Genomic DNA, 13456 nt, shown 5'->3' with positions numbered 1-13456 from the left:
GCAATTTATTGTAAACAATGAATAATAGGCATGTAAAGGTGACAACAGGCATGATTTGTCATGCCTACAAAGCTCTAATAATGTAAAATACCTATTTAGAAAATCACACGCACGCATGGTTTTCTGTATGAAAATATTCATTTTACTAACATTGAATCCTATATTGCAGAAATTCATTTGTTGTGGTCAGGTTGGGTCTGGAACCAATTAACTGCTATAAACGAGGCACGGCTGTAGTGTAAACAGACATAGCTCATTTTTGATTAGCGGGTCAAAAATAAACATTATGATGGGCATCACAATTACTCATTTTTCGCCATACGCTGGTGGTCTGAGAATGGAACCTCTGCGAATGACTGTATAGCTGCTACATCGGGCTGTGCGAGGTTTCATTTGGTCTTAAAAAGAGGATTTCTATTCTATTCAAAGGGTATTAATGGAAAACATGACGCACATTAGCTTGTCTGGATTGTTTCGGTTATTATTTTTAGCAAATGTAAAATGAATACAAATGCTCAAATCTAATATCAGTGTGGTAGCATGTGTCTACTAATGCATGTTGCTCAACATTTGTGCAGTTTCACCCTCCTCTCAGTAACTATATTTCCTCTCATTTCTCAAATTAAATGCTTTTATTTGAGTCGATCTCTTTATTATGCACGCATTTGCAGTTTAAGCCTTGTTTTAAAAATGGCTTTTAAATGAGATTGACAAGAGGGTGTATTGCATAATACTTCTGCATGACTGAGCTTATTAGCAAGATGAGGGGAAAAAAGAAATAATCAGTGTTGTAAATTAAGATACTCATCTGAAGGCTTTAACCACTCAATGCATCAAGAGAATATCAAAACTGTAGATAAAACTAATGTAACGTAATAGAGAAGCCCAACAAGAAATCCCCTCTTTGTGAGAATTACTGTATAACGTTGGGCTTTTTATGTAGTTTGAGACAGATTTATTATAATGGTCATGATGGTGGCTGTGATTCGTAGTACTGTCAAGCTCTAAAGAGAAATTGTTTTTGTATTTCGTCAACCCAAATTCATTTAAATTGTGAATGAGTGTAGAAGCAGCTGCAGAGCAGAGACTCCCTGTTGATGACAGTTAATGTTATCATACTGGAAGACAGAGAGCGTGTGTTGTGTTGTGTTGAATCTGACATGACACAAAAGGAAACAACATTAAACTGGAGAAGCACTCGGAGAGCGCAGTCCTCCGCCAAGCGCCGTAGTTACGCCCCATATTGTGATTCACACCAAAATACTGTATTAATCACTGTAATTAATTACTGTATTATTTTTTTGCATCAGATGTTTATATATTGTACAAACACACACACACAATATACATTGTACAACATGTTGGAAATTTGTCCTATGGTGTATTTCCAAGTGCTCTGACCATTTTCTGCCGAAAATTAAACTGCCAAAAAGTCTTTTTAAAAATTACTGGATTCAGATGGTGATCTGTAAAATGTAATCACTCCTTCCATATCCCATTTCTGACAATTCCTGAAAATTTCATACAAATTCATTCAGAACTTTTCAAGTTACTTTGAACACAAACAGATGAACACCAGCAAAAAACATAATTGACAGAGCTTTGTGCCGTGCTTGGTGGATGTAAAAAAAAAAAAATAACAACAACAATGTTTCACTATGTGTTCTGTCATGGCTGGAATCAAAGTGCACTTTCTGCTCAATTACTGCTTTTGATTTTAAATCCAAGAAGGATGCACCGAGAAACGTCTTCATACAACTTTGATCTCAGCTGTTCATCCTGGCAAATGCTGCCTTGTAAACTGTCATTCAATTTAATATCTTTTACAGGACAGAATAATCAGCCACTGCTTGTCGTATACTGAAAAAACATGGCCATCATTACATGTTTTTAAATTAATTTAACAATGATCTAATGACCATATACTAATGACCGGTTACGAATGTGTTGCATTCGTAGACTGGGCTGTAAGTTATTCACTTGACTTACATTTGACTCGTGTTATTCACTAAGTCACTCACACTGTACAAAGTACATATGAAGGATTTAGTGTATAATGTAGTCATAAGGACTTTCTACCTTCTGAAAAGAAGAAAAGATTTAGAAAACTTTAAAAAGGAAAAACCATCATGATTTTTCACACAACTGTAATCATGATTTCATTGTCACATGAAGACACAATGTTACACATAATCATGTGACTCGATATATTTAGATGGTGGCAGTCACAGGAGCTGCTGCTGTCAGATGCCTCCAGGAGGAGTGTACCTCCAAAGCATGCTGACAGTACAGCTATTGTAACATGAGAGCTTGTTCTCATGAGAATTTAGTAGGATTTGGATCTAAAAGTAAGGCACCACATCTACAGCCACGCCACCGTGGTTCATGCTCAGAGATGCTGGTCAAATAGGTGGTTCTCAAGTTGGCTGCGGTCCATGGGTTGCCAATCAAGGGACATTGGTGTATTGTGTTTTTTCACATAGTCATGGCTTTAATGACATGAGATAGTGTACCAATCTGTACATCATACTGCAACACTTTGTGGACAAACTGCTACTGCTACAGCGTTTCCCAGATATTAAATGACTGCTGGCAGCCCGCCACAAATACATTTGAACTGCTGCAAATAGATTTGGTGCAAATGGAGTCATCTGTTATTTATCAAGGTTAAGTAATGGTAATGGTTTTATTTCATTTGAACATGCATCAGATTACAATTGAGTGCATCCCATAATCAGTTCACAGTTCCACATGTCCACAAGGAGTAGGAAGAAGCAAAGCTTATTAAATCCTACCCCTCCATCTGGTACTTTTACAATCAGTAACTGTTACATTTGTTCACTTCCTGCTTTCCATAATAAAGTTTAAGTTTTTGTTTTTTTTAATAATGGACCTCATACCGAAGTACGAGGTGATATGACCATACAATGACATAATGGGTACCATGGTAACTGTCAATATAGTGATATGTATAGCACATCATGACTGGTTCAAGACTCTTCATCCTTGTATTTAGCAAACATCAACTGCTTGTATTGTTTCTTGAATTTAAGTGGTAACAGACCACACCGCGATAAGTGTTTTTATTTTTTAAGTGGGATTCAATATTAAACATTAAACAGAATATTTTCATAGGTAGAGAAAACCCATGTATGGCTTTCTAAATATGTTTTTAACATTATTAGAGCCATGTAGACACGGACTAACATCCCTATAGTGACCTTTATATACTTTACACATATATTATACTACAATGTGCAGGGTATGGGGTCAATACAAGGACATAACTACTTGGACTCTAATGTATTTACAAAAAAGTACCACTTCCACACGGAACAGGAGAATAACTTTTTTTTCGCTATATCATGCAATGTAACATTACTGACACCTAGCAACCAGACCATAACATAACCAACCATAACTTGTCTTTCAACATTTTATAACAGAGCTAGTTAGGATATGAAGATATATGTATGAACAAACACACATAACGATTGAAGGTGTCCACAATATACACATCCTCCACAATATACCAATGTCACAATAACATTTTACTTTAACTTGGCTACAAAACTAGGTAAACTCAACAACCTCATCCGCTACACAAGACACAACTGGTCTTGAATCAGTTTGAACCAATATGATTAATGCACACTCATGCTTCATCCAGGATGTCACACAATGACTCGCCTTAATTAAAAGGCTTCCACTCTAACTTGCCTCTGGCTTCTGGCTCTAATGTGGAGAGAAAAGTGAACGGTTTGTGACGCAAGTGGCACACAATGAAAGAGCCATGTGTGAGAGTGTTGAAGGGCATGCATTCATATGTGTTACTCTCAGATGTCACACACGCATGCATCCAAGAAAAATCACATTCACGTGATTTTTACAGTAAATACATCCACTGTAAGGACAAGGACACCTGGTCACTGTGTCACAATGTGTATGGACTAAAACCGGCACAGAATACGGAGGTACATTTGTGAGTTCAGGAATCACTGATGTGATGTGTGAATCATTTCTCTAACTCAACACAAAAGGACAGCAAACTCACGTAAACAATTTCTCTTCAACTTGCATGTCACAAAATGGTAAAAGGCAAAATGTATATATTTTCAAAAGTTTTTCAAAAGTACAAATTTGACACTTGGTATTTGCTAATACCCAACGCTACCCCTGTTTGATACATATAGGTGTCTCTCAATACTTTTTCCCATATAGTGTTTATTTCTACTATGGAGAACAGACTTCTATTTGGCCATGCAAATGGGAAAACAACTTTTTTTAAACCGCTCAACTGCACATCATTGAAGAAAAACTCTGCTAACAGTCGCAGCATACAGATCCACAGCTCTCTGTTTGACAGACTGTAACTTGGCTGGAGATACTCTGTGAGTGAGTGGAAATACTTCTCTGTGTCATAAGATTTAACTCAAATCATTGCCACCACACAGGAGGCACAATGCTGTTTAAAAGGATACTCGCTGAGCGTAACTGTTATTAAACTTAGTCAGGCAAATACGACAGATGAGGAGGAAGACAGACAGAAGTGTGCAGCAGAGACCCAAAAGGGGGCCATTAAAAATTCCATCTCTACTTTTCCCAGTCCGCAGAACCAATTTTTGCTGTAATATTAAGCTGTCAGTTGTAAGTGTGGCGCCATAGACTCGCAGCGTGGCTCCAAATAGTGGGGTGGGGGTTCAGAATGGAAGCGATGGGAAGGCCTTCTTAGCAGATTGTGAGAGAGAGTGGTGAAATATGCCCTTGCTGAGAATAGAGAGGGGGGAAATTTACATTTTGCAATAATTCATATTTGGTTGATGTTCCAAGTGATACTTTTCACACGTGTCCCTGGAATTTATGTAACTGTTGCTTGTCTCCGAAAAGCGTCTGTTCTTTGTTCAGCTGGCAGACAAGCCGCTGCCTATCAGCTTTCCCTTCCTCTGCCTCTTACATAAATAAATAAAACATTAATGAGGCCCCTATTTATCACTCCTCCCTTCTTTCTCCGTCTGTCTCCTTACCCATCTCTTTCTCCAATACCAACTTTCTCTCTTCCTCTTGTTATCTTTCATAGTGTTGATGTGAGAAAGGAAAAGAGGACGACAGAGCCTATCACCAGGCCACAGCTAGTGCAGGAGACTGCAAACAACTGGGGTAAAAATGGCGGTTTAAAGGAGACCTATTATGCTTTTTCCACTTTTCTGACCTATAAATGTTGTAACAATGTTGTATTCTCGTGTTAAACAATCCCAAAGCGTCAGATAATGAGGTTTGGAAGTGAGCTGTGAAGGAAGTTTTGGATGGCTTTGCACGCTCAGAGTTTTTTTCCAACACCGAGTTCTACTGACATCAATGCAGACTTCCTTATATGGGCTGCAGATTGCATGTAAACGCACACCAACGCTGGGGAGTGTGACCAATCACAGCGTAGATTGCAGGGGTCTACAACTTTCATCATGATTACAGCTGTCAACTATTTGTGTTTTGGCCATTGACTTTCATACTGTTTTGTGGTCATTTGACATGCTTGTGACAGGGAGGCAAAGTGTGTAACCAAAAATGAAAGAATTTAACCGCTATAGGTTTGATAAGGGAGTGTTCAAACATGTTGACATTGATTGCGTGTCAAACAGAAGCCATTGAGGTTTTATAGACCGGTGTTGATTCTCTGCAATGCAGGAAAGTGTGTCCCTTGTCAGCTCAATTCGGGTGTTGGAAACCCGAGATGACACAGCAGACTTGTTGGGTTTGCTGCCACACACCCTGATAGTTTTTTGTGATTGGCTTTGAAATGTGTCATTGTCGATATCAGCAACACTAACCCTGTATTTACTGTACTTGGTGTCATCTCTAAGTTGGATTGTAATTCCAAGGGCCATAAAACATGACTGGAAATGTTAGACTCAAAACATATCAATCTTACCTTAGATTTTACTGGTGTAGAATCTTCTGCAGAAGCACGTTCCTTCACCCTTCCCAACATGTTTCATATTTTTTCAAATGAAGTTGGTCCTCATACACGTGACTACACACTGTACCTTCAGTTGACATTCAAGAAGAGCGTAAAGGGCAGACTTTTTCATGGTACAATAGCACCCTCTTGCAGGCACAAATGACACTGCAGAATTATTTTTTCTAACAATGTGACTGGTAAGGTAATAGTGAAACTTAAAACAGATTTAATATAATGCATTAGTCAGAGAAGATGATGTTCCACGTCATAAAATACTACTGGTTGGATTATTACTTACCATTAACATGAAGTTCACACAGACAGTTAATTATATGGAATTATCAGTGCTTTGCTCTCCATGCATCCATCAGCAATCAGTACACATAACTCTGCTAAGGTCAAACTTTCAACGGTCAACCTGGATCTACAATAAAATGCGCCTAGTGTTTCCTCAATCACTATTTCTTTCATTCAGAAACGTACATGGAATTTGTTTTGGTATTTGGTTTTTGCATAACCCTGCAAACAAACAAACAGGGAAGAGACTAACCATCCGCCAAGCTCGCTGTGGGCATAGTAATATAAACCTGCCATAGTGCCTTATTACGGCATATATTATGTTATCACCACTCTGCAATGCCTTATTGTTTTTATTCTTCTGATGACTTGAGGCCGTATTTTGGGCCTCTGGCTATTGTTGAACTGCTATAACATTCACTTCAATGAAAGAACGTTCAGTAGAATTTTGCTACCCAACCCTATGTTACCGACTTTAATCCCATGTTACCCTGCCGGCCTTCTCTCAGCAGCCGACTGTACTGCAACTTTTGCTATCCTGCTGCCCAATTCCAGCCCTCGAGTAACTGTTGCTCTTCATAATTCACGGCAGGCAGCTGAAATGTGCAGCTCAGACTTGCATCATGCTTGTACTTCTCATTTCTAAAATGTAAAAATATAACTCTAACTCACAAAAAGTTACGAGATATTTGGCATTCAGGCTGAACCTAACCTTCTTAACCTTTACAAGTGAACTTTGTTTGGCTTTTTCTAAACTTTTGTCCAACTGTTCAATGTTTCAGTACTTTTTGTACAACTTTAACAAGGTGCTGCACAGAAAAATCCCCAGCAGGTGTGTGGTGTGTGAAGCAACCAATGAACTTGTGTGTATGTGTCTATGTAAAAAAAAGAGCTAAGATGCTAACACATTGCGTACTAGTGGTACTAAAATGCACAAATTTGGCATGCTAGCTCGCTTGGCTGGCTTGAACAGGAAACCTGTTGTTTAGTTTGAACAGTGCTGCAACCTAGCGAGAAGCACATGTATCATTCAAGCCTACCTTGAGCACTGCTGCCACCTAGCGAGAAATTTGTGTATCTTTCAATCATGCATGCAGCCAATACAATAACACACACTTTTGTGGAGCTGTCCAAAGGATCAAAGTAGTGCATCATTCCGTACATCACTCCCTTAATTACAGCTCTGGAGAGGTAGAAGCATTAATTGTGTATTTATGTTGGGATTTAATCTATCTGGAGAACTTGGAAACACTTCCCGGGTCTCTTCTTCTTCAATCAGATATTAGCTATAAAGAAGCTTGACTGCCCCCTGCTGGCAGGCACCCTGAATTTCAGCTCTGGGGTTCACACCTGAGTGATCCCACAAAGACAATTTTCATGTCAAACTTTTTCCAAATGTTACATTTTTGATCCAGAATTACTATAAGATGAATGAACCAATGACCAATTAAGATAAAAAGGTTTGGAAGAACCATTGTCAGATACAAACATTTTAAAAGTTGATCACCTTCTCCATGTTCAGATCCGCCAGCAGCTAAATAATATGTTAAAGCATGTTAAATAATACACCAATAAACCAAATGCTCCCTGCCATATATTTGGGTGAAATAAGGAGATTTCATGTGATTTCAGAGTTGATTAAAAAAGATTAAAGTGAGACATCTTTCCAAAAACAATCGTTTCAGTGACAGGAAGAGTGAGTACTCTTTTCGCTAGAAGACAATGACGTTTATCCTTCTCCCTGTGAAGCGCAAGCTAGCAACGGTAGAAATGAAGTTTGAAAAGCTCACAAGCCGTGTTTTTTCTAAAACGTTTGAGCATTGGGAAACTTTCGTCTTTGTGAGTATCTGTTTGAAAAGCACCTGGAATAGCGATCTCAAATTTACCTGAGTTGTGATTTTGAATGTGTTTGTAAACTTGGTGTGATGTCACTGTTAGCTATTTTGTGTTTTGGCTAGCTACTAACCGTTTGGCATATTTATAGATAGATAGTAATTGTATTCTCTGTAAATTACAGTGACCGCACTCACACATGCACGACAAAGAAAGCTTGACTGAAGCAAGAAAAGAAAGCCGTGTGTACGGAGTTTTTTTTAGTTAAGTTTAGTTAAGCAGTGCGCAATGTGGTGTAAACAAAGCTAGCAGCATTGTCGCAGTGTACATCTACGTATGTATAGCAGATTACTGTAAAACTGTCTGTCCTGTATATCAATCAAATGTCATATTGAGGGTAGATGATTTGATTTTTTAATGCCATGCTATCGACCCACATTACTTTACTACAACAAGGAACTTTTCCCATTGCTAACAATGAGTTATTGGTCTTATTTGTCATGCAGGGTGCGTGTGCTTTCGGGTTTGGGGCCCCGGATGCAGAGGCAAGCATACTCCAGGTAAGAAACAACGTTAATAGAACATAATGAACAGCAAGAAATGTACTACACAGCAACAAAACAGTCTGAATGTACAAGAAATGAGAACTAAAGATACCTGAGATTCAGGCGGGCTGCTGGATTAGCAAAAGGGAGCTAATGAGTCGGCCATGTCCATACAGAAAAATAATCCCACACCTTCCTGAAGCAGCTGAGGTGACGTGGCTGAGTGCAGGAGTAAATGGGATGCAGTTGTGCCCATCCAGTAGCTCCTCCCACCTAAAGAAAATCACATTCTACCAAAGTGATACCAAAAAATGCAGAAACATACAGCAAGGTGTGACGTTATCATCACTTTATCATGTCTCTTATATGACAAGGCTATAGTAACATTAAAAAAACATTTTTAGAAAGTCTTTAGAAAGAAAATATTCCATTTATTAATATTGATTCCTACTTAACTGAAATTAATCTATTTGCAAAGTATAGTATTTGCAAAGATGACACCATAGATTGTCGACAGGCTTCCAGTTCCTGGTATATATTAGCAAGCTGCTAACAAGACATTTTGTTCTCTGCGAATAAGAGAAATGTAATTTGATTATTTTAACATGAAATCATTTATCATATGAACTTGAGTAACAATTCCTGCCTGTTTCTTTCTACTTGTCATAAAATGTCACCACACCAATCACAAGGGGACTTTTGCAGAACATGCACTTTCCTGCAACTATTTAAAGTTAGTCACAACTTTGACTTGCATATGTGTGTGTGCTGAAGAAAGCTAGAAGCTAGTGTTCGAAAATGTTTTCTTTTGAGGAGAGACAGAGGGTTGTCAGAGCAGGGCTGTTGAGGTGCAGCACTCTGCTGACTAACCTCAGAGGTTTGCCTTCAGGTTTAACTCTGCTGTGCAAACGGCAGTTTATCATTGTGGTAAAAGATGAATAACACAGTGAGATCTTTGTGTCACGGCCATGCATCAAAAAGCTCCAGCGCGCAAGTTTCTTTTCTGAAATGTCTGCGAGAGAGAAAGTATGGCAAAATTCAATCTGACATTTTTGAGAGAGGGAGAAAAGACGAGCAAGTACAAGACATTTCATATTTCTGTATATGATTTTCTGTATATGATTTTCCACAATACTGACTGTGAATTGCTCTGAATTAATAATTTAAGATTGAGCTAATTGATTATGCAACTAACTTATCTGCAAAAAACAGCAGGTGGAACCTCTCCAACTTATTCTCCATCATCCATCTAATTACCCTAACCCCATCTCGTATGTCTGGCCAAATGCATGTTGTCATCAAAACAGTCACCACTGTCTGATGAAGACAAAAATACACAACAGAGGACTGTGAGGTCAGACACAGAATGATGCCACCAAATTAAAGCCGTCTTTGGTAATTATTTCCCTTTAATTTGGTCTTTTCGACAAGGAATGAAAAACAGTGTCACATTCATCACAAGACTGGGGTATTTTGGTCTGGTTAATTAAAGAACAAAATGTCATGCACTTGTGAATGTCCGGCAACAGCAGGTGGCACTGTTGTTCTGTCTTAACTGCAGGGCTGCTGACAGGGAGAAAATGAGCAAATCCCCGAAGCACAGTAGATGGCAGTGTAGCTTCGCTGAACCACTGGTAGGGTCATTTTCATTTTTCAAGCTCTCTGGGGGGATGCAGCAAACTCCCATCTTCAGACATGATAAGATGATGGCAAAAAGAAAATCACATCACAACCCAAGATGGCAGTCCTTCCCCACAAGTTGCTGCCGGCCGAGTGAACGCAAAGAATGGGGTGTCAGAGGACTGAAACAGAGATGCGGGTTGGAGGTCAGACAGAAGGGCAGAATGTGAGAGGCGGATTAAAAGTGCCGGAACACATGAGGCAGAGGGGATAGTGGAGGGATGCTCTCAAGCAGCTGAGGCTGCAGGAGTCAGCGAGGGGTGTGTGGGTTGGCTTGTTTGCTCTTATCTCAGCCATAAATCGCTATAGACCAGTAGGCATACACAGGAATCTTATGTAACTGCATTATTAATGCCTTTTGATTGCTTTGTGAATGTCACACAATCATGTTCTGACAACCTCTGCTTGATTGTATAGTAAAATCAAGCAAGTCATTGTAGGAATGCATAATAAAATCTGATGCTTGTCATCTTGTTCACACCCCTTCCTGTCTCTCCTGCTTCATTATGCCAGCACACACTCACTTTTCATAATGTGCTTCTTTTTATGTACATGTACAATCATTTTCACACAGAGTACAAGTAACAAAAACAAGATACTTACAGCCATTATAGCTTGCCTAAATTGCTTTTTCTAATATGGCTCACACGAACAACCGCTCCCCTGGCACCTATGCCAGGAATGTATTATATGTGCAATGTTGTGCAATTAACCAAATGAACCCTTTATCATGTCATCTTACTGCCTATGCAACTGACAGAAGTAGGTTAATCTGATGGCTCATCTTCAACAATCCCCCATAGCAAGTCTATAAAAAAGGTAAACTTACTGAGAATATAGTGTTCTTATTTTATGATATGAAGACGTGACTTTTCCCAAAGACACGATGTGGCTGCGAGACACCACATTCAGAGACACCATATTCCGGTTTTGTCATGAGTTACTTCTTGAATTCAATATGGGGTCATCACTAAAGTTAATATTTTATATTTTAATTTATTTTTTATTTGCATATGTTGGTATGAACATCATCCTCCGGTCAATACCAAACTTTATTGCATAATTGCATCCATGACTGAACATAACCCCGTTTTCCAGTGGGCAAGAAACAAAATAATCCAAAAAAATAAAGGGTTAATATAATTTAAGGAAAAGTCAAACTGTAATGCAAAATGAGAATTTTTGCAATACCCAGATTATTCTGACAAGATAGTTTTTGTCAGAAATGCTAGGTTAATTGGCGACTCCCAATTGTCCATTGGTATGAATGTGAGTGTGAATGGTTGTTTGTCTATATGTGCCCTGAGATTGGCTGGCGACCAGTCCAGGGTGTACCCCGCCTCTCGACAAATGCGATAGGCTCCAGCATGCTCCAGCATACAGTTAATGGATGGTTTAATTGTTGGCCAGTACTTTTTTCCACAGAAACATCAAAGGTAACTATTATCTCAGAATGTTGAATGAGCATGTCATTCATACTCTCAGGGGAATGCTGTGTTTTTGTCTTCAAGGAAATGGCTGGTTGGCATGTGCTTGGTGGGCCCAAGATACATGCTCCATCACACAGGAGGAGAACTGTAACTGATCGGCTGACAGAGCTTTTTGGTGACCATGTTATTGCTTCGAGTCGCCCAGTGAAATTGTCCCCCGAGGTCACCTGATTTCACACTGCTGAACTGTGTATGTGTATGTGTATGTGTATGTGTATGTGTATGTGTATGTGTATGTGTATGTGTATGTGTATGTGTATGTGTATGTGAACCACCACATGACCTCAACGACAATGACCAGCGAATCAGAGCTGAAGTTAACATCCTCCGGAGAGGCAGGGGAATGATCAGGCGAGCAGTGGGCGACGTATGGAGAAAGAAGTAGAGGTCATGTGAAGTACTAAGTTGACAAACTTGCATCCATTACTCCAGGGCAAATACTGTGAAACAATGGGTTAATCTGGGTGTTTGCATCACTTTTCCTTAGGTTTTTACCCTTTAATTTCCATCCATTTTCTATGCCCTGTGTTCAGTCATGCATGCAAGTCAAGTCTTTGACAGTTGTGGTAGCTTTATTGAGTTATGCATGTAAAACTCGAAAACTCTGTCACAAATTAATGCCGCTAACCAAAAAGCGACCCAAGCATACATCCATACAGCAGATGGTATGACATTCTTGACGTCCTCGGCCTCACATGTTGTCTTTTTTGGGGGGGTCAATCGATCAATTGTTTATTTCATACCATACCTCGGTCAATAGCCAATAGTAATAGCCACACACTCACACACACGCCACAGTTATTCATGATATATTTTAGCATTGGCTTGATGATACTTTTCCTTACAGTGAATGTTCGTTTAACAATGGTAATAATGTGCATTGATGAAGGGAGTATCCTCTGTGTTTGTGTGTGCAGTGTCTTTTGAGCAGACCATTAATTTTCATTAAGTGCTGTCAGTAAGGACCATTAGCCAGGCTAGAGAATAATCACCTCCCCAGAGAGTTTGTGGCACAGGTAAGGGTTAATAGAAACAGGCCACCTTTGTGACACAACACGCATCACACAAACACACACGACTGTTAGCATTTGGCAATCACTCATTTTCACATTTCATCGTCGATGCCAAAGCGGAATAGCCTTAAGTGAAAGGCCAACCGATATGGTTATTTATCACTGTGTCCACATGCTAAGGCATAATTGATATGACATCAGTTTGAGGGAGGATTTTGCTTATCATACAAATTAACTCAGGAGGACATCATTGATCAACTCCCAGGGGTTTTTTAATATTGCATTTTTGTTACACATTTTTTTTCCAAGGACAGATACAACAAAAAGTGGAAATGTAAGCAAGATTAAATATTTAAAAAAATATGGTTTTTTTTTTATATAAAAATATACCGGTAAGAAAAGAGGCACCATTGACCATGAGTGCCATTATTTAATTTAGTTTAGATGTAATGCCAGGAGACCACATAAGAGCTGAACTGAGATTTGAACACTCCAACAGCTTTCAATATCATTTTACTAAGTGTTGATGGAAACTGTTAAGATAAATATGCAATCCCCTTTCCACCCACTCTCCCCCCAATACAAAGTTCTGCAAAACCTACGGATGCACACTGCTCGCAACATAATCAGGGAAAAAAAAAA

General features: G+C 39.1%; 1 long non-coding RNA gene across 1 annotated transcript; it reads left to right on the top strand.

Moving 5' to 3' along the window:
• Positions 1–7938: 7938 nt before the first annotated feature.
• LOC131119149 (uncharacterized) lies at positions 7939–11201 on the top strand. The gene is made up of 3 exons (XR_009126282.1): positions 7939–8092; positions 8593–8646; positions 10193–11201. It is a non-coding gene; the product is annotated as an uncharacterized LOC131119149 (long non-coding RNA).
• The last annotated feature ends 2255 nt before the right edge of the window (positions 11202–13456 follow it).

This window comes from Doryrhamphus excisus, chromosome 2 (assembly GCF_030265055.1).
Source record: "Doryrhamphus excisus isolate RoL2022-K1 chromosome 2, RoL_Dexc_1.0, whole genome shotgun sequence".
In the NCBI taxonomy this organism is placed as follows: domain Eukaryota; kingdom Metazoa; phylum Chordata; class Actinopteri; order Syngnathiformes; family Syngnathidae; genus Doryrhamphus; species Doryrhamphus excisus.
This window is presented reverse-complemented; position numbering and strand designations above follow the sequence as displayed.